Source organism: Lissotriton helveticus, chromosome 4_1, assembly GCF_964261635.1.
Source record: "Lissotriton helveticus chromosome 4_1, aLisHel1.1, whole genome shotgun sequence".
Taxonomy (NCBI): domain Eukaryota; kingdom Metazoa; phylum Chordata; class Amphibia; order Caudata; family Salamandridae; genus Lissotriton; species Lissotriton helveticus.
The window spans coordinates 820841181-820867967 of record NC_136063.1 but is presented as its reverse complement, the minus strand read 5'-3'; the positions used below and the strand labels follow the sequence as shown (position 1 = coordinate 820867967).

At 52.5% G+C, this 26787-nt stretch overlaps 1 protein-coding gene across 1 annotated transcript in view; it reads right to left on the bottom strand.

Moving 5' to 3' along the window:
* The window catches only part of SMCHD1 (structural maintenance of chromosomes flexible hinge domain containing 1), a 2317253-nt gene that overhangs the window by 312691 nt on the left and 1977775 nt on the right, over positions 1 to 26787 (bottom strand). The window lies entirely within an intron of this gene.

The window sequence follows — 26787 nt, the reverse complement described above, 5'->3', positions numbered from 1 at the left end:
CACTAGACACCCTAGGGTTTTGATTTAATACTAGAAGAAAGATTACCTAGCTTCAAAGGAATTCCTGTTGAAACTATATCTTCCCACAGATTACTCACTTGATGAATATCCTCCAGGTCCCATACTGGATCAGGAAAACTTCTTATTTCCAGACAGTTCTCAAACACCACCAGGTGGTGTAATATGGCTAAAGTCGCAGCTGTATCCACAAGGATGTGACAAAATCTGAACACATAAAATGGCACATACTGGTGCCTATTCCTAGCAAAGGAGGTGGTAAACCATTCACAAACAGGAAGGGTCTCCAAGGGACCTCTTCCCTTTTGTGAATGTGTGCGCAAACATTTATTAAGAGTATGCAGTGGTCACATGGACCACTGGCAACTCTTAAAACACTGGCAACTCTTAAAAAATGAAAAGGAAACATTTAAAAAAAATCCATCCTGTTTTCCTTTAAGAAAAAAATGCCCTTTTTTTTAAATCAGCAATCATAGACATGGTGGTCTGCTGACCCCAGTCGCCCACTATCTCTGTGAATACAGGCCAATCCCAATGGGTCGCAAATTGTGACCTGCCTCATGAATACTGATGAAGCAGGTCAATAGCGACCCCATTGGGAATCGCAAAATGTGTCTGAGACACATTGACACGTCACATTTTGTGACTTCCTAATTGTGAGTCGCAAAAAGTCGCAATAGGAACTAGCAAAATGTTTCTGTCGTATATGTGGCCCATAGTATCCATCAGAAATATAATTACCACAGCTAACTATTTCTACTGAAGGATGCTGTTTTGCTGCAGTTACGACATCTTAGAACAAGTCACAAAGAAATACACTTTTGGAGGTGGAACAGAGAACTACCGAGGTAGCCATGCAAAACCGCCCTGACGAGATATGCATCACTGCACGCCTAAGCTGTGAGGCTGCAATGTTTTGCAAAAGTATGCAAAGAAGACCAACCAGTTGCCTTAAGAATATCAGCCACTAGATAAATGTGGTGAGAGCAGTACAAGCAGCCAAGGCCGGAATGCCAGACGGAAGGAATTTTGTGGTCAAGGCATAACAGATCTTTTACACAAAAGGTAACGCAACATGAGGACATGTGTTTGGGAATGGCTTTGCTCTTCTATGCTACAGCAAAGCCCACAAAAAGCTGATTGTAGACTCTTGTCTGGTTCAGTCACTGTAGTACGATGCCACATACCTGGGAGTATAGGAAAGTAGGATCTGCTTTCATGGTTACCCCTCCTTTTTGCTGGTGTCAGTATGTTTTTGTGACTAGTCTGGCTGGGACCCCAGCCACTGTGCTTCCTCCCTAAATTTGACATTATAAGAACTTTGATACCTCCACAATTATCTACTGGTGTACCTTTGCAACTCACTAGTATATGGTACTAAGGTATCCAGGGCATAGGTATAACAGGGCTCTCCCATGGGCTGAAGCATGTATTAAGACACCCATGAGTAACCACTCAAACTGTGACTACAGGCCTGCCATTACAGAGTGTGTAAGCTGGTGCTAGCACTACTTACAACAGATATAAGGTCTCTGTGAGAAGTTGGCCTGGTATATGATGTTCACAATTCTAGTGAGCACCTTGCACCAGTCCAAACAACCCTTATGGTGATGGTTGTAAAGTCAAGCTTATAGACCAGCTATCCTAGAGGTAGCGTGGACAGAACAGTCTTAGGCTAAAAGACTCTTGAGGGCGTGTAAAGCCAGCTGTTTTACCATATGTAACCCCTTGAATACCTAATGAAAGGACACCACACAGGATATATATAAAATATATATGTATTTATTTACTAACACACTCCTCTGAACTCTTTATATGGTCAGTGGCATAAGCACATAACAAGTTACTCTTAGAAATACTTTAAATAGCACAATTTACAGTTAGGCCCTAGGGGCGCGTAAAACCATATACTAAGTAAGTGGTATAAGAACCACGACTCGGGAAAAAGGAAAGGCCTGGGGCCTAGAGAATCGCTGGGGCTACGCTATCTGAACCTTAGGTTAGGAGTTGGAGGTCCACAGGCGGCGCGTGCAGTGTCAGTACACTCACGCGAGAGTCAATAGATATTGTGGTAAAACAGCTGGCTTCACATTCCAAAAGAGTTTAGCCTAAGACTGTTTTGTCCATGCTACCATTAGGATAGCTGGTCTATAAGGTTGACTTACAACCAATCACCATAAGGGTTGTTTGGACTGATACAAGGTGATCACTAGAACTAGTGAGCATCATATATCAGGCCAACTTCTCACATACACTACCCTAACTTTAGGTAAGTAATAGGAGGCCCACGGGACGCGTGTGCAGAGTGTGAACTCACACGCGAGATGCGTAACAACGTCTATGGACAGTACAGTTCAAGAAAAAGGTGAGTACGGACAATCCTGACTGGTTAGGACTAAAACGACTGTGAATCTGGACCCTAGGAGAGTCACTCTACCCTTGAGCAACGAAATGCTCTTGTTACCTCACCCACGGGCTGCGGGTGCATAGGTGCGAAGTCGTGTCGGGTTTCCGCGTTGAAGTCAATGGAGCCTGAAAGAAAAGATGCTGCAGGCGACCAGGTGGAAGATGTCCGGTGTGATCCAAGGGTGGATCAGGAATGCTGAAGACATGAAAGCAGAGGGGACTATGTTCAAAGTCACTAGCCAGTGACTGGAGTGGAACCAGGAAGGAACCAGATGCTGTCGTCGCGATCAGGTGAAGAGTGGACGCTTGACTCTGCAGCCACGTCGACCAGGAGTTGTCTTTGACGACCAGGATGGAGGCACGAGCTGTCCCATGCAGGCTCTCGCTGTTGGCGGTGTTGGTTCTGGATTCGGCGTCAACAGGCCTTGGCAAAGGCAACCCACGCGGTGAGGGAAAAAGGCGTCTGGTGCGGACCAGGAGGTTCCGGGGTACTTCTCTTTTGGAAGGAAGCAAGGGCTAGTCTGGAGCAACCAGACCAGCGGTGTAGTTTTCAAGGATCGTCGTCTAGGAGGTCACTAGCCAGCCGGCAAGTGACCAGACAACGCGTCGAGCAGCAAACAGGCAGCAGGGCCCCACGCAGATCTTGTGGATGCTGGAGGGCTGATCTTCGGTGCAGGAGCTTCTCGGGGCTGGGGCTTCTCAATCCCCAAAGCACTTTGTCGAGGTTACCTCAGAAGTCGTGCTGGAAGCGAAGTGCAGTTTCTCCAAGATGGCCGGTCCCACGTGTCTCGTCGCACCCACGGATCTCAGCTGTGCTGCAGAGGTGAGTTGAGGTCGGAGAGGTCTGGGAATCCGGGTCTCGTCGGGCTCTGAAGTCTGGATCCTCGAGGGAAGACGACAAAGTGAAGCCGCTGCACGCTTGATGGTGCCTGCTGGTGCAGGGTGGACACTCCTTGCACACAAGGCAGATTTCTTCAGTCTTCTGTGGAGCAGAACGTCGAAGTCCGGAGTTTCTTCTTGTAAAGTTTCAAGTCAGGATTAATCCAATTTGGAATGGGACCAGCTCCTACCTTTATCCTGCTAAAGGGGGCTGTACTACGACTAGGTCCCTCCTATGGGTGGGACCAGGAAGGGGGGTGGTTACACCCCCTATCCTTTGTCCGGTTTCGCGCCAGAGCTGGGGCTGGAGTGCCCCAGCAACTGGTTTGAACCGGTGTATGCACAGGGACACCTTGTGTGCCCCAGGCATGTCTCATTCCTTTCAGGCCTCCCTACCTCAATACACAAAATCCTGTCTGGGGTGGTGCTAGCACCTCCCAAGGCAGGAAACCATTTGTCCAGGCCTCCCTCGCTGGAAGGACTCCCAGCAGCAGGAGGTCAGACTTGTGTCTGTGGTGGCAGCATCCATTTTGTGATGCTGAGGCTCGGGTTAACTTTAACCGGGGGTCACAGTTACATACATGTCGTGTCCCTCTAGAAGGGTGGAATGCTACCCCCGTCGCCAGAATTGGCAAGGGGGTAGTATTCCAATTCGTATGACACCTTACTCGACATGTTTTGATAATGTTATACCAGAGTTAGCATTCAACCGCGAGGATTATCATGCACTTAAGAGTATATGGTATAGCGTTATCATGGAACAGCTATAAGGACTTGGTTCCGCAAGCTGCAGACAGGCTCAGCTCATGCTAGAGCACCATCTCACATAATTCCAAGCACTCTGCCTTCAGGATTGATAAGGCCTGCCATAGGAGTGACTTATAGGAGTATATGTGTCCATTTTGGGGTTAGATATAGGTGTACTATATCTACAGCAAAGGGTGATTACACCACCTTGCCCCAGCTGTCTTAGCAGCCGGTTGTGTCAGTTTGGATGGCCAGCCAGGGGTGGCATAATACATGCTGCAGCCCCTGGTAGGCCCTTGGTACACCTATGCCCTGGGTACCTAAGGTACACTGTACAGGGACTGATAAGGTGACCCAGTATCCAATTAGATATGTACCTAAGGTACATGGAGTCCATTTTAACAGAGAGAGCAGAAAGCCTGGGGTCCTGAATAGCAAGATCCCAGGCCAACTAAGTCAAAAACCAGCAAAACACTAGGCAAAAAGTTGGGGGTACCCATAGTCAGATATCCATCTTCCTACATAACCCCAACCAAACGAAAGGAGATAAGGCTATCCTTGACCAGGTAAGCCTATATTGCCTAAGTGGCCGTATAAGGAAGTACCAGCACTGGCATGGTTACCCCCTATCTCATGGTGCACTAAGCAATCCCTCACCCTAAGGGTATCTGAGGGTCTCCACCATAGGGAATCTCTACCTGTGGTGTGTTTTGGCAAAGTAAAAGGCTGGTGCTGAGATTGGGTACTGAAGGGAGGCTCCACTACTGCTGGGCTCAACTTCCTCCAATCACCATCCACCATACATGCCTTTCTTTCCACGACTGAGTTGTGTTGGGCTCTCAAGGTCAACCTCTGGCTGCCTAAAGCTGGAGGCTGGGTCCCTCTGGTTGGCTTACTGGAGGGACAGGTCAGGTCTGGGGCCCTTAGGTCCCAAGTTTGGCTGTGCCCAACAGAGTCCATCTGGGGGAGGTCCCTAACTAAGTTTAAGGAGGATCCCTCAGGAGTTTCTAGCTTTTTCACCTTGCTAGGGCTGCTAGCTTTGGTGTCCCTAATCTGCTGATGGGGTTGTTTTATTGGACAGGTGGCCCTTTGGGGCTCACTGGCCTCCTTGACCTCTGTAGCCCTGGGCTGACTGAGGCAGGGTAGAGAGGGGCAGGTTACCTGCTCCAGACTGGGTCCCACCTTGGAAGGGTCCACTGACATCAGGGGCTCTGCCAGGCTAGGCCTGACTACCTCTGCGGCAGTTTCTTCACAAGGGTAAGATCAGTTCCCTGAGGAGGCTGATCCTTTCCTAATGTCTGGTGGGAGGGAGATTTCTCTTCCTCCTCAATGCTCTCTGTTTGTGTGGAGTGATCCATAGTTTCAGGCTTCACAACACAAGAATCAGTTTGAGTTTGGGCAGTGGCTATCACAGCCCCACCAACCTTTTCAGGAAGGGACTCAGTTTGGGTGTGGGCTGTTATCATCACAGCCCTGCTACCATTTTCAGGGAAGGAATCTGTTTGAGATTGGGCTGAGACTGGCACAGCCCTCCTAACCTGTTCAGGAAGATTTACCATTTTAGAATGGGTTTCTTGCTCTACCTCAGCCCAGGCTGAGATTTCCAAATCATTCCCCAGTAGACAATCTACAGGCAAGTTTGCTGACACTGCCACTCTCTTTGGGCCAGTGACACCTCCCCAGCTGAGATTTACCACTGCCATGGGATGATTTTTCTGCACTCCATCAATATTTGTCACCTGGTATGTGGCACCAGGTATACGTTGCCTTGAGGGGACTAGATTCTCAGTCACCATGGTGATGCTAGCCCTTGTGTCTCTATAGGCCTCAACTTTCAGACCATTGATGAGGGGCTCCTGTCTGTATTTGTCCAAAGTGTTGGGACAATCAGTTAAGTTGGCAAACCCCATGCCGTTTTCACAGAGAAGAGTATCTAAGTTAGGGGACCTGGTTAGGCCAGAGTCCCCAGGAACTCCCAAAGTAAACCCACCCAAATTCTTGGGGCACTCCCACCACCTGGGGGATTACTACTAGTAGTAACAGGAGGCTTGGGAGTATTACTTGGGGGTATGTTCTCCTTATTGTTGGCCTTTGGGCAACTGCTGTCAGTTTTCCAATTGCCTACCTGTTTGCAGGCATGGCAATAAGGTTTCTTCTGGGTAGAGGAAGTGTCTTGGGACCCACCCCCATTCTTGGAGTTTTGGGGCCCTAGGGAAGTCTTCTCTGTAGATTTATCCCCACCTATCTCTTGAGGCTTGGTAGTCTCTTTCTTTTGGTCACCACCCTGATTCTTAGGCCTAATCCTGGTTCTGACCCATTTGTCTGCCCTCTTACCCAATTCTTGTGGAGAGGTCAGATCAGAGTCTATCAGGTGCTGGTGCAAAAGCTGGTTTTGACAGTTATTTAAGATTTGCTCTCTCGTCATGAGATTATACAATCCTGTGTAGTCTGTAACTTTACTTCCCAGTAACCAGCCTTCCAAAGCCTTAGTGGCACAATCAACAAAGTCAGTCCAATCCTGAGCCTGAGTTTTCTGGGTGTCCCTGAACATCAACCTGTACTGTTCAGTTGTTAAGCCAAACCCATCAATCAGAGCAGTTTTCAGGACTTGGTAATCATTAGCATCCTCATCTCTAATAGTGAGGAGCTTGTCTCTACCTTTACCTTCAAAGGAGAGCCACAATGTTGCTGCCCACTGACTCTGGGGTACCTGCTGTACTTTGCAGGCTCTCTCCAGAGCAGTTATCCACTTGTGGATATCATCTCCTGTCTAATAGGAGGGCACTATTTTACTCAGGTGTCTATTATCAAAACTCCTGTCTTTATCCTTAGGTATATTGCTGCCACCAGTGGGTGCTAACCCACTTAACTGTTGCTCTCTAGCAAAGGCAAGTTTCTCCTTGGCAAGGGCAAGTTCTTCCCTTTGAATCCTCAGATTAACTTCCTTCATCTTTGCCTCATGCTCTCTCCTCTGAGGGGAAGTCATCCTCCTCTGAGCAGATGCACGAGAGGCATGGGAATGAACAGATCTGCTGGAGTCCCTAGAAGGAGATCTATCTCTCCTGACCCCAAAGTTAGGCCTGCTAGTGGATGGCACTGGGGCTCTCCCAGTTCCCTCCCCATGTAGGTCTAAGTTGGCCCTGGTAAGTCTACTGACTAAAGGTTGGCCATTTTCTGCCTCATCCTCAGATAAGTCCCCTTCTTCCCTGCTATCTACATTCTCTGTTTCAGGGAGGTTAGAGTCTGGATCACCTTCTAAGGGGGGCATGCTCCCATCTGGATTAGAGGGGCCTGCGTTAGCAGCCCTTCTGGCATCATATGTCTCTAAGAGACCTAACAGAAAAGGAGTGGTAGGGTTAGAACCCTGTTTCAGTCTCCTGGAGGTACACAATTGTCTCATCTCCTGGAAGCTGAGGGCTGCATATCTGGAAAGGACCTGTGGAGGGTCACTAACCACAAGGGGAGTCACTGAGGCCTCTCCTGTGGTAGACATGCTTTCTAGTGAGGTGTAAGTGGTGCACTTACCTACACTATGGGTTTTCCTACTGATCCCTTGCTAAAAGTTGTAGTCAGGGTATGGTAGGCCCTTTCTACTACAACAGCTGGTTCAGTAGAACTCAGAGTATTTCGAAGCGTGTTATATGTACCTATGGTACCTTATGTGATCTTTCAAATGATATTTCAAGATTATATTTGGTAAAAACAACAGCAAACTCAAATCCCAACCGCTGCACACCAATGTGAGAAGTTGGCCTGATATATGATGCTCACTAGTTCTAGTGACCACCTTGTATCAGTCCAAACAACCCTTATGGTGATTGGTTGTAAGTCAACCTTATAGACCAGCTATCCTAATGGTAGCATGGACAAAGCAGTCTTAGGCTAAACTCCTTTGGCATGTGAAGCCAGCTGTTTTACCACATATAACCCCTTGAATACCAGATGAAAGGACACCACAAAGGTTGTTATGAAAATAAACAATATATTTATTAATAACAAACACCTCTGAACTCTTTATGAGATCAGAGGGCTAAGGACATGACAATCTCTTAGGAAAAATACGATACGTTGCACAAAATTACAATGGTGCCCTGGGGGCACGGAAAACCATATACTAAGTAAATGGTATAAGGAAATCAATAGAAGGAATGGAGCTGTCCAGAGGCTGTAGGATCGCTGGGACTACACTACCCTAACTTTAGGTAAGTAATAGGAGGCCCACGGGACGCGTGTACAGAGTGTGAACTCACACGCGAGATGCGTAACAACGTCTATAGACAGTACAGTTCAAGAAAAAAGTGAGTACGGACAATCCTGACTGGTTAGGACTAAAACGACTGCGAATCTGGACACTAGGAGAGTCAATCTACCCTTGAGCACCGAAATTGAATATGCTACTTACCAGTATGCATCTGTTCTTGGCATGTAGGGCTGCTAACATTCATATCTTTAGCATAGATCGCCGCCTAGTGTTGGGTCCGGATGATTGCACATTGTTGTCCTGGAAGAGTCTTCGAAGTATCACGAGATAGGTGGCTCCTCCCCTGGACTACAGTGCGCATGGGCATCGGCTCCATCCCCAGATTGTTTTTAGCCATTGTGGCAGAGATGGAGTGAAATAGTGTAAAGGATGTCCATGCTAATGATGAATGCAAGATAGTATCTGCAGCCGCTACGGGCACCGGGGAGGAGGGAGGGCGATATGAATGTTAGCAGCCCTACATGCCAAGAACAGATGCATACTGGTAAGTAGCATATTCAGTTCGAGGCATGTGGGCTGCTAAATTCATATCTTTAGCATAGAATACATAGCAGTCCCTCCATTAAGGGCGGTTGCCCGTGCCAGCTGCAGAAGCTTGAAAAAGTGTCTTGAGAACAGCCTGTCCTACAGCTGCTTGCTGCTTGGAATGCACGTCCACACAGTAATGTTTTGTAAATGTGTGCGGTGTGGACCATGTGGCTGCTCTGCAAATGTCCTCTAAAGGAATGTTCCCCAGGAAAGCCATGGACGCCCCCAATTTGCGTGTGGAGTGCGCCCTTGGGGGTATTGTTAAAGTGCGCTTAGCTTTTTGATAACAGATTTGGATGCACTTAACAATCCATCTGGCTATTCCCGCTTTGGAAATAGGGTTGCCTTTGTGCTGTGCTGAGAAGGCAACAAAAAGTTGTTGAGTTTTTCTGAAGTGTTGTGTCCTGTCAATGTAGTACATCAACGCCCTCCTAACGTCCAGTGTATGGAGCATTCGTTCAGCTACTGTTTGAGGGTTTTGGAAGAATGCGGGTAGGTCAATAGTTTGGTTGATATGAAACTGTGACACTACCTTAGGAAGGAATTTGGGGTTAGTGCGTAGCACCACCATGTTAGAATGTATTTGGATGAAAGGCTCTTGGATTGTGAGCGCCTGCAGCTCACTAACACGCCTGAGCGATGTAATAGCAATGAGGAAAGCCACTTTCCATGTTAGAAATTGAATTTCACAGGAGTGCAGTGGCTCGAAGGGTGGACCCATCAGCCGAGTGAGGACCACATTGAGGTTCCACACTGGAGCTGGTGGTGTTCTTGGAGGAATGACTCGCTTCAGTCCCTCCAGGAAGGCTTTAATGGCAGGCACCCTGAAAACAGAGAGGGGCTGTCTATTCTGGAGATAAGCCGCTATGGCGGATAAATGTATCCGAATGGAAGCATACGCTAGATTGCATTTGTAAAGATGTAACAAATAGCAGATGATGTTAGGGATGGATGCATCTAGCGGGTTGATATTGTTGTCAGTACAGTAAATGGCAAACCGCTTCCACTTTGCTGCATAGCAAGCTCTGGTAGTGGGCTTCCTTGCCTCTCTGATGATGCCCATACATTCAGGAGGCAGGTTGAGGTAGCCAAACTCTAGGACCTCAGGAGCCAGATCGCCAGATTGAGCTGTTGCGGATCTGGATGCTGAATGTCGCCATGGTTCTGCGTCAAGAGGCTGGGGGTGAGATGCAGCCTTTGATGCGGTACCACGGAAAGTTCTAGAAACGTGGTGTACCATGGTTGGCGTGCCCATGTTGGAGCAACCAGGATGAGAGTCATCGAGTGTTGCTTTAGCTTTCTTGCCACCAGCGGAATGAGAGGCGCTGGGGGAAAAGCGTACGCAAATTTGCCTGACCAGTTCATCCATATCGCATTCCCCTGCGATTCCGGGTGAGGGAACCTGGCGGCAAAGCTTTGGCATTTTGCGTTTTCCCTTGTGGCAAACAGATCTATCTCTGGATGACCCCACTGCTGGAAGTACGGGTGGAGTACTGATGGATGTATCTCCCACTCGTGCATTTGATGGCTGTACCTGCTGAGCAGATCCGCCATCTGATTGTCCTTGCCCGGGAGGTGTTCTGCCATGAGGAAGATGTTCCTCTGAATGGCCCACTTCCACATGCTCTGAGCCATATGAGACAGCTGTGGCGAGTGAGTACCTCCCTGCTTCTGGATGTAGTACATGGCTGTCATGTTGTCCGTCCGGATCAACACGACCTTGTTGCACAGATGTACTTTGAAGGACTTGAGCGCCATGAAGATTGCCATCAATTCTAGGTAGTTGATATGCAATCGTTGTTGCTGGGTCGACCACAGTCCCTGCACCGTGTAGTGGAGCACATGCGCTCCCCACCCTTGGAGGGATGCGTCCGTTGTTAGGACAATCTGTGGCACAGGCTCCTGGAACGGTCGTCCCTTGCAAAGGTTGTGTGGATTCCACCAATGCAGAGAGTTGTATGCCCGACCGGTCACCAACACTAGGTCTGTCAGTTGTCCTTGAGCCTGTGTCCATTGATTTGCCAAGCATTCCTGGAGGGGGCGCATGTGCAACCTTGCGTGCGGGACTATGAAGATGCAGGAGGCCATCATGCCTATCAACTGCATGAACACTCTCGCTGGCAGGGAGTGTTGCGGTCTGAATCGTTGGATCAGCGACTGAATGCTGTTGATTCTGACTGTGTTTGGCTGAGCCATAGCAGTCAGGGTGTTTATTGTCGCGCCCAGATACTGCCGCACATGGGCTGGTTGAAGGTGCGACTTTGGGTAGTTTAGCGAGAACCCCAGGCTGTGAAGGAGTTGAATAGTGTGGGACATGTGTGAGGCGCACTGTCTTTCCGACTTTGCTTGAACGAGCCAGTCGTCGAGGTACGGGTAGACATGTATGTTCTGTCTTCTGAGGTGCGCCGCCACTGCCGCCAGACACTTTGTAAACACTCTGGGGGCAGTAGTCACCCCGAAGGGTAGGACTTTGAACTGGTAGTGCGTGTTGAGAATGGTGAACCTGAGGTATTTTCTGTGGGACGGGTGGAGTGGGATGTGGAAGTAAGCATCCTTGAGGTCTAAGGTTGCTAGGAAGTCCCCTTGGTTTAGAAGGGGAAGGATCTGTTGCAGTGTCAGCATGTGAAAGTGTTCTGACAGTATATACATGTTGAGAGGGCGTAGATCCAGAATGGGTCTGAGGGATCCGTCCTTCTTCGGGATGAGGAAGTACAGGGAATAGACCCCTGTTCCTTCCTCCTCCACTGGCACGAGTTCGATTGCTCCTTTTTGCAGCATTACTAGCACTTCCTGCCGCAATAAGTGCAAGTGCTCTGCCGACATAGGACGTTGTCTTGGGGGAATGTTGGGAGGAGTGGATGTTAACTCCAAACAATAACCGTACTGGATTAATTTTCTCACCCACCTGTCCGTGGTGATGGACGTCCAGACCGGCAGGAACTTCTGGAGTCTCCCCCCGACAGGTGTTGGATGGTCGGGGGGCAGTGACAGGGAGTCACTGTTTGTTTGCGGCAGAGGAACGGGAGTTGTTGTTCCCTCTGCCTTTGCCACTGTTACCTCGGTAACCCCCTCTACCTTGCTTGTGGTACGAGGATTGTGCACCACCTTTTGTGAATTGTGTTTGTTGACCCAATTGGCCTCTGGTAACACCACGCGCACCTGAGCGACGAAAAGTGTTTCCCCTGAATTGTTGAGACTGAAGTGCCCCCATTGATTTAGCAGTCTCATTGTCCTTTTTAATTTTTTCCAGGGTGGTGTCAACATCTGGCGCAAACAGTCTGTCCGGATTGACAGGCTGATTGAGTATTGTTGTCTGAATATCGGGCTTAAATCCAGATATGCGAAGCCAAGCCTGTCTTCTTAGCATGACACTGGTGTTAATACCTCTAGCCGCTGTATCAGCCACATCAAGCGCACACTTTATTGCAGCGTTTGAGATGAGTTTTCCCTCTTGTATGAGCATCTCGGCCCCTTCCTTAAACTGATCAGGTAAGTGTTGAAGGAGCTGTTCTAGGGTGTCGTAATGTGCCCTATCATAACGTGCCAATAGTGCCTGTGTGTTGGCTATACGCCAGACATTGGCAGCCTGCGCAGCCACCCTCTTGCCGGATGCCTCAAGCACTTTCGACTCCTTGTCGGGGGGAGGAGCTTCACCCGTTGTTTGGGAGTTGGCCCTCTTGCGGGCATTTGCGACCACCAAGGAGTCTAGAGGCAACTGTCCCCGAATATAGGCAGGGTCCCCAGGTGCTGGCCTGTATTTTTTCTCGATACGTGGGTTTACCACTCTCGCTCTTGTAGGTTCTTTAAAGATCTCCTGTGCATGTTTAAGGACACCTTTCAACATAGGAAGTGTTTTGACTGTTCTTTCGGAGACAGAGAAAGTGTCAAACAGGAAATTCTCTTCCACCGGGTCAGCATGCATGTCTACATTATGATTTGCAGCTGCCCTCTCTATTATAGCATTGAAAGCTGCTGAATCCTCTGTTGGTGATGTACGTGCCCCAAAGCCCTGTGGGTCCTGTATCACCTGATGGCTTCCCTGGTCCCCAGCGTCGTCATATGAGTCCTGTTGTACATCAGGGTCATTGCCAGTAGGGAAGTTGTATTGTTCATCTTGGTCATCATCTTCACCCCCTGATTGGTTGGGGGAAGGTGTTGGACTCCTCCTAGGTGGAGGGTGAAGAGGTTCAACAAGGGCAGGTATGTCCTGTGATTGCCTTTTCTTTTTTAGTGGAATAACAAAAGACTCCAGTGGCTGGGAAGTGATCTTTCTCTTGTAAAGTGTCAGTGTCCCTGTGTGTGCATCGATATAATGCTCTGATTCGTCCTCTGACGCTGTTTGTCGAGGCAAATTAGCACTGGGCGTCGAATATTCCGACGTTCCCGAGGTCTTTGGCACCGTTTTGGGTGCAAACGCCTTTGGTGCCACCTTCGGTGGCAGGGTGTAGAGAAGTTTCGTCGACGGTTTGGCAGTTGGCTCCACTGGTTTTGGATCCGACGGTGCAGCCTTCGTCGACGGCACGGCTTTCTCCCGAATCCGTTTGAGGGAGTCGGAGACCTTCTTTGTAAACGAAGCCGAGGGTTTGGTAACCGATGCTTCATGTTCGTCCGCTTGGGAGGATTCCGGCGTGGCATAGGTAGGCACCGATGAATCCTCGATTCCAACGGTTCGCTGCCCTGTAGCAGTCTTAGGCACCGACGCCGTTGATGCAGATCCGGCATCTTTGTGCCGAGGAGTAGTGGCTCCGGCTTTTGGATCTTGGCCTTTAGTGGTCTTCGCTTCGACCGTATGTTTGGAGGTCGACGCTGCAGCCGTCGAGACGTGATGGACTACCTTCTTCGAGGATGTGTCCTTGGCCACCGTGTGTGGCGCAGGTGACTCGACAGCCTTCTTCGACTGTGGAGGGCCTGAGGGCGACGGAGTCGAAGGCGGAGCAGGCTTCGTCATCTTGGACGGGACGTCGGCCATTTTAGACGTCGACGAAGCCGTTTGTTTCAGTTTCGTTTTCGACGGGTTTTCGGCCATTTTAGGTGCCGTCGAGGCTGTAGGTTTCGGTTTTGGGTTAGCCGTGACGCCGGCCATCTTAGATGTTGTCGACTGCAATGGTTGCGGTTTCGGTTTTGATACGCGCAACAACGGCTCCTCCGGTGCATCCGTGGCCGGGCCCGAAGGCGGGGCTGGGGATATCGGTGCAGGGTCGTCGGTAAGGCCGAGTGGCGATCCCGTGACCTGAGTCGAGTAACGTTCGGGGCATAGCTCTTCCTCTGAGCTATCTTCCGCGGCCCCATAGACTTCTTCGTCGTCCCCTACCTCATCGACGTATTCAAGGTCTTGGTACTGTCCTTCGATGTATTCCTCTGGATCGGCCTCGACCTCCGTCGATGGTGGCGAAATTTGAAGGTGATGGCTTAGGCCCTCTTCTGCGGGGTCGTCGAATATGTCGTCGGGTGCCGGGGCTGCGTGTAAAGCTTCCAGGCGCGCCGCGCGCCGATGCTTGAGTGTTTTCTTTGACCTGAATTTGGAGCAGGCCATGCAGTTGTCCTCGTCGTGATCCGGCGAGAGACATTTATTACAAAGTGGATGCACGTCGATGTGTGGGTACTTGGACCCACACACGGGGCAGCGCTTGAACAGACTCCGTTCCATGATGAGTTTGTCGGGGTCTTGCTGCGAGCACAGGGCCTCGATGCGAAGAGTAAGAAACTCCTCAGAATTCCGACACGAAGAGTCGGACGATGCTCGGGACCGTTCGCAAACAATACCGACGCGAAGCACGAAGGCCTTTTGGCCTTAAGGTAGTAATATTTTCGATTCCGACAAGGAGGCGTCAAAATCACTTCCGAACCCAATGGCGGAAAAAAACAATCTGGGGATGGAGCCGATGCCCATGCGCACTGTAGTCCAGGGGAGGAGCCACCTATCTCGTGATACTTCGAAGACTCTTCCAGGACAACAATGTGCAATCATCCGGACCCAACACTAGGCGGCGATCTATGCTAAAGATATGAATTTAGCAGCCCACATGCCTCGAACGCTCTTGTTACCTCACCCACGGGCTGCGGGTGCATAGGTGCGAAGTCGTGTCGGGTTTCCGCATTGAAGTCAATGGAGCCTGAAAGAAAAGATGCTGCAGGCGACCAGGTGGAAGATGTCCGTTGTGATGCAAGGGTGGATCAGGAATGCTGAAGACCTGAAAGCAGAGGGGACAATGTTTAAAGTCACTAGCCAGTGACTGGAGTGGAACCAGGAAGGAACCAGATGCTGTTGTCGCGATCAGGTGAAGAGTGGACGCTTGACTCTGCAGCCACGTGGACCAGGAGGTGTCTTTGACGACCAGGATGGAGGCACGAGCTGTCCCACGCAGGCTCTCGCTGTCGGCGGTGTTGGTTCTGGATTCGGCATCAACAGGCCTTGGCAAAGGCAACCCACGCGGTGAGGGAAAAAGGCGTCTGGTGCGGACGAGGGTCCGGGGTTCTTCTCTTTTGGAAAGAAGCAAGGGTCAGTCTGGAGCAACCAGACCAGTGGTGTGGTTTTCAAGGATCGTCGTCTAGGAGGTCACTAGCCAGCCGGCAAGTGACCAGACAACGCGTCGAGCATCAAACAAGCAGAAGGGCCCCACGCAGATCTCGTGGATGCTGGAGGGCTGATCTTCGGTGCAGGAGCTTCTCGGGACTGGGGCTTCTCAATCCCCAAAGCACTTTGTCGAGGTTACCTCAGAAGTCGTGCTGGAAGCGAAGTGCAGTTTCTCCAAGATGGCCGGTCCCACGTGTCTCGTCGCACCCACGGATCTCAGCTGTGCTGCAGAGGTGAGTTGAGGTCGGAGAGGTCTGGGAATCCGGGTCTCGTCGGGCTCTGAAGTCTGGCTCCTCAAGGGAAGACGACAAAGTGAAGCAGCTGGACGCTTGATGGTGCCTGCTGGTGCAGGGTGGACACTCCTTGCCCACAAGGGAGATTTCTTCAGTCTTCTGTGGAGCAGAACGTCGAAGTCCAGAGTTTCTTCTTGTAAAGTTTCAAGTCAGGATTAATCCAATTTGGAATGGGACCAGCTCCTACCTTTATCCTGCTAAAGGTCAAATCTGGCTCTCCGTTGGATCCAGTAAGACCTGCTCTCTTTAGAGATCCGGCCTTTTTGGGTCGCTCTGCGGTATGCTCATTGGTCAACCTCTCATTGGATTCAGGTGTAGTTCCAACTAAATGGAAGCAGGCGGTGGTTTCTCCAATCATCAAGAAGCCCACTATGGACCCTTCGAAGCCTGAAAGTTACCGCCCTATTTCACTGTTACCCTGGCCGGCGAAGATAACAGAGGCTCATGTCAATCTGGCCCTATCAGAACATCTTGCCCGCACTAATGCCCTTGACCCCACGCAAAATGGCTTCCGTGCTGGGCACAGCACGGAGACCGCCCTCCTCGTGATGGTAGAGCATCTACGAGCGGTGTTGGATGCTGGTCAGACGGCGGCGCTGATACTATTAGACCTCAGCGCCGCCTTTGACACGGTTTCCCACAGTATCTTATTGCACCGGCTCGAGGAGATTGGCATCGGGGGCCAGGCACTGCAGTGGTTCCGCTCCTTTCTCGACGGTCGTTCCTTCTGTGTGGCATCCCTCCCTTCAAGTCCAATTTCCAGCCGCTGGCCACGGGGGTTCCGCAGGGATCCTCGCTGAGTCCCACGTTATTCAATCTATACGTGAGACCGCTGGCTGAGGTCGCTAGGCAGTGGGGCCTAACTTTGGTCTCATATGCCGACGACACTCAGCTGGCGGTTACTCTCAGCGGGGATGCGGAACAAGATGCCCCCAGGTTTCAGAATGGATTGAAGGCGGTGGCCAGCTGGTTGACAGGGAACTGTCTCCAGCTTAATGCCACCAAGACAGAAGTTATGATTGTCGGAAAGAGAGTGGAACTATGGGGTGACCAATGGTGGCCGGCAGAGTTGGGACCAACTCCAACTCCGGTGTCGGAACTGAAAAATCTGGGAGTTTGGTTGGATGCTGGTCTCACCTTTGTTGACCACACTAAGAAAACAGCAGCATGCTGTTTCGGCCTCCTTAGGGGTCTAAGACCTGTTCTTAAATTTTTCGATGCCCCAACCAGGCAGCTGGTAATCCAGGCAACGGTCATCTCTCGCCTGGACTATGCCAGCTCTCTCCTGGTGGGGGCTAACCTGGCAGAAATTACCCGCTTACAACGGGTACAAAATGCTGCGGCTAGAGCGATTGTGGGTGTGAGAAGTTGTCCTGATATGCAGTGCTCACTATTCTAGTGATCATTATGTATCAGTCCAAACAACCCTTATTGATGATTGGTTGTAAGTCAACCTTATAGACCAGCTATCCTAGTAGCATGGATACGAGCAGTCTAAGGCTAAGACTCTAGAGGGCGTGTTAAGCCAGCTGTTTTACCATCACATTACCCCTTGAACACCAAGTGAAAGGACACCACACAAGTTGTTATGAAAATAAACAGATATTTATTTATAACAAGTCTACCCTGAACTCTTTATGAGTCAGGGAGCTAAGCACACAAAAAACTCTTACGAAAATACTTTAAGTCGCACAATTTACACAGATGCCCTAGGGGCACGAAAAACCATATACTCAGTAAGTGGAATGCGAACTTGCTAGCAGGTAAGTAATACTTTTCTAGACTCAGGAATCGCTAGGCCTACAATTCTAAACACTGGGATTAGATGCAGGAGGCCTGTGGACGTCGTGTGCAGAGTGGGAACTCTCACGCGTGAGGCGGGAAAAAGTCTATGGAGGCTAGCAGTTGCAAAGTTACTGTTCTCGGGCGAACCCGACTAGGTGGGTCGAAAACGGGAGTGGATCCGAACACTTAGGGTGTTGGACTATGCTGGAGCACCGGAGTACTCAGGTTACCTAGCCCAGGGGCTGCGGCTGCATAGGGTTGAAGTTGCGTCGGAAACCCTCGTTGAAGATCCAGGAGCCTGAAGAAAGAAGTTGCTGGCAGGCGGCCAGTGAAGAAAGTTTGTGGTGATCCAAGCCTGGATCAGGGAAGAAGAAACCTGTAAGCAGAGGGGACCAAGTTCTGAATCACTAGCCAGTGATTTGAGTGGGCACCAGGATGGCACCGGACGAAGTCACCTCAGCCAGGTGAGTGGGCGCTGCTGGGCTCTGCAGTCTCTCGGACCAGGAGGCGTTGTCGGCGACCAGGATGGAGGTGCGAGCTGTCCCACGACGGTACTTGCTGTCGACGTCGCTGGACCCAGGATTGGGCAACAAGTCTTGGCAAATGCAAGGCCCACGCGGTGGACCTAAAATGGCGTCTTGAGTGGACCAGGAGGGTCCAGGGTGCTCCTCTTTTGGAGGGGAGCAAGGGCTTGTCTGGAGCAACCAGACCAGCAGTGGTTGTCGTCGTGGAGCGTCGTGAGAGGGCCACTAGCCAACGGGCAAGCGACCTGGACAACGCGGTGAGCAGCAAAAAGCAGAAGGGCCCCACGCAGATCTCGTGGATGCAGGGGGGCTGAACTTCGGTGCTGGAGCTGCTCAGGGTCGGGGCTTCTCTTACCCCAAAGCACTCGGTCGAGGGTTACTCGGTGGTCGTGCTGGACAAGCGTCGTGCAGTTCTGAAGATGGACGGTCCCTCGAGGTCTCGTCGCACCCACGGATCACAGCTGGGCTGATGATGTAGGTTGAGGTCAGAGGTGCCAGGGAAGCCGGTTCTCGTCGTGCTGGAGCAGTCTTGATCCGAAGGAGAGACTGGCAACAAACCGCGATGCTTGGTTGGTGCCTGCTGCTGCAGGGTGACTACTCCTTAGCCACAAGGGAGAAATCTTGGGAAGAGTCTTGAGTTCTTCTTGAAGAAGGTCGGTTCAGGATTCAAAGATTGATCTGATTTGGAAGGGGGCCAGTTCCTACCTTTATCCTGCAAAAGGGGGCTGGCACGCGACTAAGTCCTGCCCTATGGGTGGGACCAGGAGGGGGGTGGTTACACCCCTCTCCTTTGGCGGGCTTTCCCCAGCTCAGGGTCTGGTGTGCCCCTGGAACTGGTTCAAGCCGGCCTATGCACAGTGAGCACCGGGGTGCCACTGGCAGTCACCTTCCTCTAAAGCCCTGCCTACCTAGAATACACAAAACCCTGTCTGGGATGGTGCTGGCACCGCCCCTGGCAGGAAACCCTTTGTCCTTGCCTCCTGCTCTGGGAGGACGCCCAGCAGCAGGAGGGCAGACTTGTGTCTCGGTGGCAGCATCCATTTTGTGGAGCTAAGGCTCTGTCTGACTTTAACCGGGGTTATAGGTTACATACATGTCGTGTCCCTCTAGAAGGGTGGAATGCTAACCCCGTCGCCAGAATTGGCGAGGGGTTAGTATTCCAATTCGTATGACACCTTACTCGACATGTTTTGATAAAGCGATACCAGAGTTGGCATATAACCGCGAGGATTATAATGCACTTAAGAGTATATGGTATGCGATATCATGGAAACGGCTAAGGGATAGATCCCGAAAGCCGCAGACAGGCTCAGCTCATGCCAGAGCACCATCTCACACGATTCCAAGCACTCTGCCTTCAGGATTGTCAAGGCCTGCCATAGGAGTGACTGATAGGAGATCTGTGTGCCCATTTAGGTTTAGATATAGGTATACTATACCTAAAGCAAAGGGTGATTACACCACCTTGCCCCAGCTGTCGTGCAGCCAGTTGTGTCAGATTTGGATGGCCAGCCAGGGGTGGCATAATACATGCTGCAGCCCCTGGTAGGCCCTGGGTACACCTATGCCCTGGATACCTAAGGTACACTGTACAGGGACTGATAAGGTGACTCAGTATCCAATTAGATATGTACCTAAGGTACATGGAATCCATTTTACAGAGAGAGCAGTAGGCCTGGGGCCCTGAATAGCAGGGTCCCAGGTCAACTAAGTCAGAAAACCAGCAAAACACCAGGCAAAAAGTTGGGGGCAGCCATAGTCAGGGATCTACCTTCCTACAGTGGGCCTGCCCAGATTTTGTCCGGTGTCAAATGTCCTCCGCTCCTTGCATTGGCTCCCAGTAAGGAAGCAAATTCATTTTAAGGTCCTGTGCTTGACTTTTAAAATTTTGAAAGGTATAGGCCCCCAAATTATGTCCAGCTTCTTGTCTTTCTACGTACCTACACGCACCCTCCGTTCTCAAGGTCAGGCTCTTGCTGTGGTCCCTAGATTCAGGCTCTGCCGGGCGGGTGGACGCTCTTTCAGTGTTAAAGCTGCGACCATCTGGAACTCCCTTCCGGTTGAAATCCGCCTGCTGGAGGACCTTATGCTTTTTCGGAAAGCCATAAAAACTTTCTTGTTTTAGCCTGTTCTTCCTTGTGGTTTTCCCTGCTTAGTTCCTGTTATGCTGTGTCCTACCTTGTCATTGCGCCAGGACGCTCCTTCGCTGGAGCAGCTGTGCGCACAACAAATATCGATAACAAAGGGGGCTGTACTACGACTAGTTCCCTCCTATGGGTGGGACCAGGAAGGGGGGTGGTTACACCCCCTATCCTTTGTCCGGTTTCGCGCCAGAGCTGGGGCTGGAGTGCCCCAGCAACTGGTTTGAACCGGTGTATGCACAGGGACACCTTGTGTGCCCCAGGCGTGTCTCATTCCTTTCAGGCCTCCCTACCGCAATACACAAAATCCTGTCTGGGGTGGTGCTAGCACCTCCCAAGGCAGGAAACCCTTTGTCCAGGCCTCCCTCGCTGGAAGGACTCCCAGCAGCAGGAGGTAAGACTTGTGTCTGTGGTGGCAGCATCCATTTTGTGATGCTGAGGCTCGGGTTAACTTTAACCGGGGGTCACAGTTACATACATGTCGTGTCCCTCTAGAAGGGTGGAATGCTACCCCCGTCGCCAGAATTGGCGAGCGGGTAGTATTCCAATTCGTATGACACCTTACTCGACATGTTTTGATAATGTTATACCTGAGTTAGCATTCAACCGCAAGGATTATAATGCACTTAAGAGTATATGGTATAGCGTTATCATGGAACAGCTATAAGGACTTGGTTCCGCAAGCTGCAGACAGGCTCAGCTCATGCTAGAGCACCATCTCACATAATTCCAAGCACTCTGCCTTCAGGATTGATAAGGCCTGCCATAGGAGTGACTTATAGGAGTATATGTGTCCATTTTGGGGTTAGATGCACAAGTTACTACTTGTGTAACGATATATCTGTAAGAGACATTAGTTAGTATTAGATTCCTTACCTTAGAATATCCCCAGGCGTCAGACCGGATCCGGAAATTTTTGCGTAGCAGTACCCTTGCGCGTCGGTAGGCGTCGTCTGCGGCTTCGCGTCCGTCGTCGTGATGACGTCGTCGGAGTACTTAGACGCCGCCTCCGCGTGCTGACGTCAGTTCTTAGACACAGCTTTTCCGCGCAAGAAACGCAGAGCCATGTTAAAAACCAACACTGGTGCCATTGAAACTAGGGCCCTGAAAGGGGACAACCCTAACCCTAGATATTGGTTCGCAGAACGGGGAGGATGGGTGGGTCGGTAAGGAATCTAATACTAACTAATGTCTCTTACAGATATATCGTTACACAAGTAGTAACTTGTGCATCTGAAAGAGACACGTTAGTATTAGATTCCTTACCTTAGAATGGATACCCCAGCAATACCAACCCCGGTGGTGGGTCTGCGAACCAATAATCACACCAGAAAGTCCTGGAGGACGGAACGGCCAAAGAAGCCATCCCTCCGGACTTGGCTGTCCAGGCAGTAGTGTCTTGCAAACGTGTGCAGCGATGCCCACGTAGCTGCCCGACAGATGTCTTGTAAGGGCACTCCCCTGCCCAGGGCAGTGGTAGTCGCCGTGGCTCGGGTAGAATGAGCCCGCAATCCAGCAGGAGGCTCCTTTCTAGCCAAGGAGTAGCATGCCTGGATACATAAGATGATCCACCGGGAGATGGTCCTCTTGTGTACCGCTTTCCCCTTCTTAGCGCCACGTAACCAACAAAGAGTTGGTCATCCACCCGAACTGGCGTGTGCGATCCAAATAAAATGAGAGCGCACGTTTTGGGTCCAGACGGTGGAGCCGCTCTTCCTCTTTAGAGGGATGCGGCGGCGGAAAGAAGGTTGGCAAGGTGATAGACTGCCCGATGTGGAAGGCCGTGACAACCTTGGGCAGGAAAGAAGGTTTGGTACGTAACACCACTTTGTCTGGATGGACAGAAAGGAAAGGTGGAGTACAATAAAGGGCCTGGAGCTCACTCACTCTCCTGGCAGAGGTGATGGCAACCAGGAAAGCAGTCTTCAAAGTCAGAAGGCGAAGAGGACAGTTGTGAAGCGGCTCAAAGGGAGCGCACATCAGAAATGTAAGAACCAGGTTCAAGTCCCACTGAGGCATCACAAACGGAACAGGAGGAAACGTGTGTGTGATGCCCTTAAGAAATCTATTCACAATAGGGGACTTGAACAAAGAAGGCTGATCAGGTAGCCTGAGAAAGGCTGAAAGGGCAGAAAGATAGCCCTTGATAGTGCCCAGAGCAGAGCCCTGCTGGGCAAGAGAAAGAAGGAAGAGAAGAACCTCAGAAAGAGGGGCAGCAAGAGGATCCACAGCCTTTGCTGTGCACCATGCCACAAATCTGTTCCACCTGCAGGCGTATACCGACTTCCTGGAGGGACGCCTGGCTGCCAGAATGACGTTACAGACTTCAGGAGGCAAGTCAAATGGCCTCAACTGTCGCCGCTCAATCTCCAAGCATGGAGGTGGAGACTGGACAGGCTCGGGTGGAGGACCGTCCCCTGCTGCTGCGACAGAAGGTCCTCCTGAAGAGGCAGACGAACCGGGGGATCGACTGACATATTGAGTAGCTCTGGATACCAGTACCTTCTCGCCCAGTCCGGAGCCACAAGGATGACTTGGGCCCGGTCGCGCTTGATCTTCTTCAGCACTCTGGGCAGAAGTGGTATAGGCGGAAAGGCATACAACAGACCGCAACTCCACTCGCGACGAAAAGCGTCTCCGAGCGAGTGCCGCCTTGGAAATTCCAAACGCGCAGAACAGATGACATTGCGTGTTCTCTTCGGTGGCGAATAGATCTAACCAAGGCTCTCCCCATCGCTGAAAGAGGCCTTGCGCCACGTCCGAGTTCAGACGCCATTCGTGATCCATCATGCACCGACGGCTGAGCTCGTCCGCCCTGGCGTTCAGAGAACCCACCAGGTGTTGAGCCACCAGGGTCACGCCCTGGCGTTCCAGCCACTGCCAGAGGTGCAGAGCCTCCTGGCAAAGGGTCCACGAACCCACCCCGCCCTGTTTGTTGCAGTACCACATGGCGGTGGTGTTGTCCGTGAACACCTGCACTACACTCCCCCGGACAGAGGGGAGGAATGCCTTCAGTGCTAGACGAATCGCCCGTAACTCCAACAGGTTGATGTGGAGCCGGGCCTCCGCCGGAGACCAGAGGCCTCTGATCTCCGCCTCTCCCATGTGGCCTCCCCAGCCCTGGAGGGACGCGTCCGTTACAACTACGTGCTCCGGTTGGGGAAGGGAGAGGGATCTGCCGCTGACCCAATCGCGGTCCGCGAGCCACCACTGCAGCTGTCTCGCAGTGCCCTCCGAGATCAGGACGTGGTCGGACAGATTGCCCTGATGCTGGGCCCACTGAAACTTCAGGTCCCACTGCAGAGCCCGCATCCGCCACCTGGCGTGATGCACCAGAAGGATGCAGGAGGCCATCAGCCCCAGGAGCCGCAGCGTCAACCTGACCGAGACCCGGGATATCGGCTGAAAGATGGGAATCAGAGCCTGAATATCTCGGACCCGCTGTTCGGGTGGATAAACCCGAAACTGCGCCGAGTCCAGAACCGCTCCGATGAAGAGGAGCTTCTGAGAGGGACACAGGTGTGACTTTGGCACATTGATGGAGAACCCCAGCTGGTGCAGGAGATCTGCCGTATTCTGGAGGTGGCTGACGACTGTCTGGGGCGAGCCCGCCTTCAACAACCAGTCGTCGAGGTAGGGGAAGACTGAAACCCCTAACCTGCGCAGATGAGCTGCGACCACCGCCATCACCTTTGTGAACACCCGTGGGGCGCTGGTAAGGCCGAAGGGGAGCACGGTAAACTGAAAGTTCTCGTGGCCAACCGTAAACCGCAGGTAGCGCCGGCGGGAAGGGGATGTGGAAATAAGCGTCCTGCAAGTCCAACGCTACCATCCAGTCTCCTGGGTCCAGGGCAGCTAGGACCTGAGCCAGTGTCAGCATCTTGAACTTCTCCTTCCGGAGGAAGCCGTTGACGTTCCTTAGGTCCAAGATAGGGCGTAGGCCCCCTTTGCCCTTCTTGGGTACCAGAAAGTAGTGGGAGTAGCAACCACACCCTACTTCCGGCCCAGGAACGCGCTCGATGGCCCCCTTGGCCAAGAGGGCCGTAACTTCCTCCTGCAGAAGTCGCAAATGATCCCCCGATACACGGTGGTTCTGCGGTGGCATGGCTGGAGGAGTCGCCTCGAAGGGGAGGGAGTAGCCCCTTCGGACGATTTGCAGCACCCACCTGTCCGAAGTGACAGTGCGCCAGTGGAGGTGGTGATGGCGAACCCTGCCCCCCACTGGCGTCACATGGGCCTGAAAGCACGGACTAGGAGGGTTTAGAGGCGGATACTGCGGGGGAAGGTGTGGACTGACCTCGCCGTTGACCCCTACCGCCTGGACGGCGGTTACCACGGCCACCACCGCGTGGGGTATTGCCCTGCGGAGTGTGGCTAACGGCACGTGTGGGCGCACCCCTTCCGTGGTCACGAAAGGAGTGATAAGCAGCCGATTGCTGGCGCGGGGCCGAGAGGCCCAAGGACTTGGCCGTAGCCCTGGAGTCCTTAAAGCGCTCGAGCGCATGGTCTGCTTTGTCGCCAAAGAGGCGACGGCCATCGAACGGCATGTCCATGAGTGTGTTCTGGACATCTGCCGAAAAGTTGGCGGACCTCAGCCAGGCGTGGCGTCTGACCGCCACTGTCGTTGCCATCGCTCTGCCTAGCGAGTCGGTGGTATCCAGCCCACACCTAATGGAATACTTGGCTGCGTCCTGGCCCTCCACAAGGGCTTGGCCGAGTTTGGCCCGTACCTCCAACGGACACTCTGGCAGCACATCCGCGACCGTATCCCACAGGGAGTGGGTGTAACGGCCCAAGAGGCATGCGGTGTTGGAAGACCGCAGACCCAAACTAAGGGATGAGAATATCTTCTTTCCATACTGCTCATACCTCTTGGATTCCCTGTCCGGCGGGGCGGACGGGAATGCGGTCTGGGAATTAGAGGCCTGGATGACCAGACTCTCGGGGGTGGGGTGGGTGGACAGGAAACATGGGTCGCCCGGGGCTGGGCGGTGGCGTCTGGCCACGTTCCTATCTACAGGCGAACCCGTAGCGGGCTTGGACCAAGTGCCCAGAAGAACGTCGGTCAAGGCCTCATTAAAGGGCAGCAGAGGCTCGGCCGAGCTTGACTGCGGTTTAAGGACCTCAGTGAGGAGGTTAGTCCCCACGGCCGCGATGGGGAGCTCAAGGCCCAAGGCCTTGGCAGCCCTCATCAGCACCACACTATAGGTTGCCCCCTCCTCCGAAGCCACGGTAGGAGGGGAGACAAAACCAGTGTCTGGAGAGGTGTCCAGGCCACTGGCCTCCCCAAGGTCCCCTGTCCAGTCCTCATGAGACTGACACTCCCTGGTCAGAGGGTCCTCAGACCCCTCCCAGTCCTCTTCATCACCCATCTCCTGAAACTCAGGGTTCTCAACTAATGGGGCCTGTTCATAAAAGTGAAATTCACCAAACGACGTCTGAAGCGGCGCCCATCGGGGCCGTCCCGACGGCTGAACAGAAACGAAGGTGGAACCGGGGACGGCGCCGCCCGAGGACGGCGCCGGAGGCGACACCTGCGGGTCCGACGCCGGGGAGGTCGTAAGATCCACCGGCGACGAACCAGATCCCCAAGGAGGTCCAGCGGCGTCGGGCCCGAAGGCGCCGGGACAACTGAACCCCTCGGCGCCGGGCCCGAAGGCGCCGGGATAGTGGGGACCTGCCGCGCCGGGCCCGAAGGCGTCGGCGGCGCCGAAGCCGCCGACCCGCTAGGGGCCCCAGACGGGTCCGCTGGGCCCGAAGGCGCCGCGGAGCCCGCCGGAGGAGAGAGTTTCCTCATGGCCATGAGGAAGCGCTCGATCTCCTCCTGCGACGCGTTCAGCCCAGGGACCGGAGGGTGTGGAGCTGCACGCGGCGCCCGCGACTCCGACGGAGCCGCGTGGGTGGTGTCACCCGAACCCCCGGCCGCATCGCGCGAGCGTCGGGGGGAGTCCGAAGAGCGATGACGACGCTTGGACTTCTTGTGCCTCTTACCTGACGACGACTTCGACCCGGAGGAGTGCGGCCTACTCTCGGAACTGTGGTGGCTCCGAGCCCGCGACCTGTCCCTCGACCTCCCATGGGATCGGGACCTCTCGCGGCGCGGGACCGACTGCCGGAGTTCGAGTCGCCTGCGGGACCGCTCCCGCCTGGCTTTCGAAGAGAGGGCCCGGCAGTCGGAGCAGGCTTTGTCGTCGTGGTCGACGCCCAGACAAGATAAACAGACGCGGTGAGGATCCGTGACCGACATCAGGCGGTCGCAATCATCACAGGGCTTGAACCCGGGCATCCCTACGGCACCGTTTGAAGTCGAGAGACTTCGAGAACAATCAAAAAGTGATCAAAAAAGTTAGTCAAAAATTGACTAGGGTTACTGCTTTTTCCAGATCTGCGCTTGCTGGCGCGGAAAAAAGAAGAACTGACGTCAGCACACGGAGGCGGCGTCTAAGTACTCCGACGACGTCATCACGGCGCCCACGACGCCGACGACGGACGCGGAGCCGCAGACGACGCCTACCGACGCGCAAGGGTACTGCTACGCAAAAATTTCCGGATCCAGTCTGACGCCTGGGGATATTCTAAGGTAAGGAATCTAATACTAACGTGTCTCTTTCAGATATAGGTGTACTATATC